Source organism: Alligator sinensis, unplaced genomic scaffold, assembly GCF_000455745.1.
Source record: "Alligator sinensis unplaced genomic scaffold, ASM45574v1 scaffold47_2, whole genome shotgun sequence".
Taxonomy (NCBI): domain Eukaryota; kingdom Metazoa; phylum Chordata; order Crocodylia; family Alligatoridae; genus Alligator; species Alligator sinensis.
The window spans coordinates 1,329,542-1,331,631 of NW_005842150.1; positions in this window are offsets into that span (position 1 = coordinate 1,329,542).

Here is a 2,090-nt window from a genome sequence, read left to right on the forward strand (position 1 = left end):
TCACTGCCATCTGAAGTGGCCGGATCTGAAGCCGGATCGGATCGCTGCCGACTCGCACAGGCCTACCACATTCCCAGTTCCAGTCCCAAAGAAGTCTGACAAATATTGCAGGCTGCCACCTTACCTAAAAAAAGAAAAAAATAACCTCTCTCTTTCCTAGCACCCTGTACCTCTGGGCCAAGGCTTACTAAAAAGAAACACAAAAAAGGGAACCCTTTTAAGGGCACACCTCTCATGCCTAGCATCCAAGTATCTCTGGCTGGGCTGCTCCATTGTTGCCTGCCTTTCCTCCCTGACTCTCAGTTCTAAGCCACTGAAGTTCCTGGCACTCTGCAATATAAAAGACTTCCGTGTACCCTCACAGCTACCTAGAGTTCCTGCTTCCTGTCCAGGTAGACCTCTCCCTTCCTCCCCTCCTTTGCCTAGCTTCCATGGAGGCTTTTAACATGCCAAAGGGCACTCTCCGCCTGTTGCCTGCTTTCTCTTAAAAAGGATAGTGTCCTGGATCACTCCCACAGGTCCTTGTTCTACCTTTCCAGCTCCTGCCTCTGTCCCTCTGTCCCTTTTCCACCCTTGGCTGTGTAACAGTGTTAGGGTCCCTGGTTTATACCATGTCAAAGCACAATTAATAGCCAACTGCCTTCACTGCACTTGTTCCTTTAATCAAGTGGTTCTCAAGCTTTTCACACTCAAGGTAGCCTTGCTAGAATCAGGGCACCCCTCAGAAAATGCCAGTGAATGTATGACTACAGAAAAATAATACAGCAATTCTTCTGTTGCAAAAGTCACAGAAAGACCCACAACAGATCAGACTGGTTTTGACTCTACAGATTCCTAACTGAAATCTCTTGGCTTATCTTGTGAAGGTATATGCAACTCTTAAAAGAATCTCAAGGCACCCCAGGGTCCCATAGCATCCTGGCTGAGAACCAGCAGCACACATCCATAAAAGAACACCAATGCTGGTACCTTATCAGTTTCTGATGATAACTACTTACTCTAAGGCCAAGTACAGACATTACATTTGTCACATTTCTGGTAATTTCATTCTTGCAGTGGCACAAACAGCAAGTGTACCAGCATGTATAGCACCTGTAGCACTACAAAGGTAATGGGGGACAACAGACTGCCAGCAAAGAGGGTCAATAACAGGCTCCCTTCCCCCTCAGTAACAAGGGGGGAGCTGAGCCACAGGGCCAAACAATCTCCCATTGAACCCTAGCTGCTCCTTCAACCATTGAAGGCTTTCACTGCGATTTTGTATTGTTCCAGCCAGGCAAATCTGCAGCCTATCCACACCTCAAAATGCTACATTTATTGCAGAGTTTCAAAGTACTGAGGCACATGTAGCACTATAAATGCACCTCCATCCATGGCTGAAAGGAAAGAGGCCACATCTCAAGAATTAAAAGGGGAATCATGTAAGTTACTATCCTATGTTCTTGAATCAAATATAATTTTCTCCAACACTAGTATTACCTAACTAGATATTTGTTGGCACACCCTGATCTTCATCAGATAAAATATTTGGACTCTTAATAAAGGACTCTGAATGCCAAACATATTAGAACAATAAGATCTCTAACAGTATTTTCCTCTAAAATTAGTCCTCTTGAACCTCATAGAAGCATTCTTAAATTAAATTGTAAAAATGTAATTTGCAAAATAATAGTCCCATTATATCATGATAACTCCCAAAGTCCCAGTGAGGGCTCTCCAAGCTATGTAGAGAAAGATAAGGTCTTTACACCAATGATTTTAGAGTACTCTGAACAGGTCCCAATTCTAATAAGAATCGCTGAACACTGTTATCATGCAAACAGTTAATAATATTATCTGTTTTTAGACACTGAAATTTTTAGCATGATTCTGCCTTTTTACCAGTTGCCATCCCAAGGGTTATTTGGCTCATTCAAGCCTGTTTCTCATTCACTGCTACATGACACAACTCAAGATCACACATAAATAAACATTGATTTTTTCAGACACTGCAATGACTAAGCTGATTCATCTCTGCTTTTAAAATTAGAAAGTTGTGAGCTATTAAAGGTATTCCTTCCAACCCTGCTTCTTAAAAAACTATAGGGAAA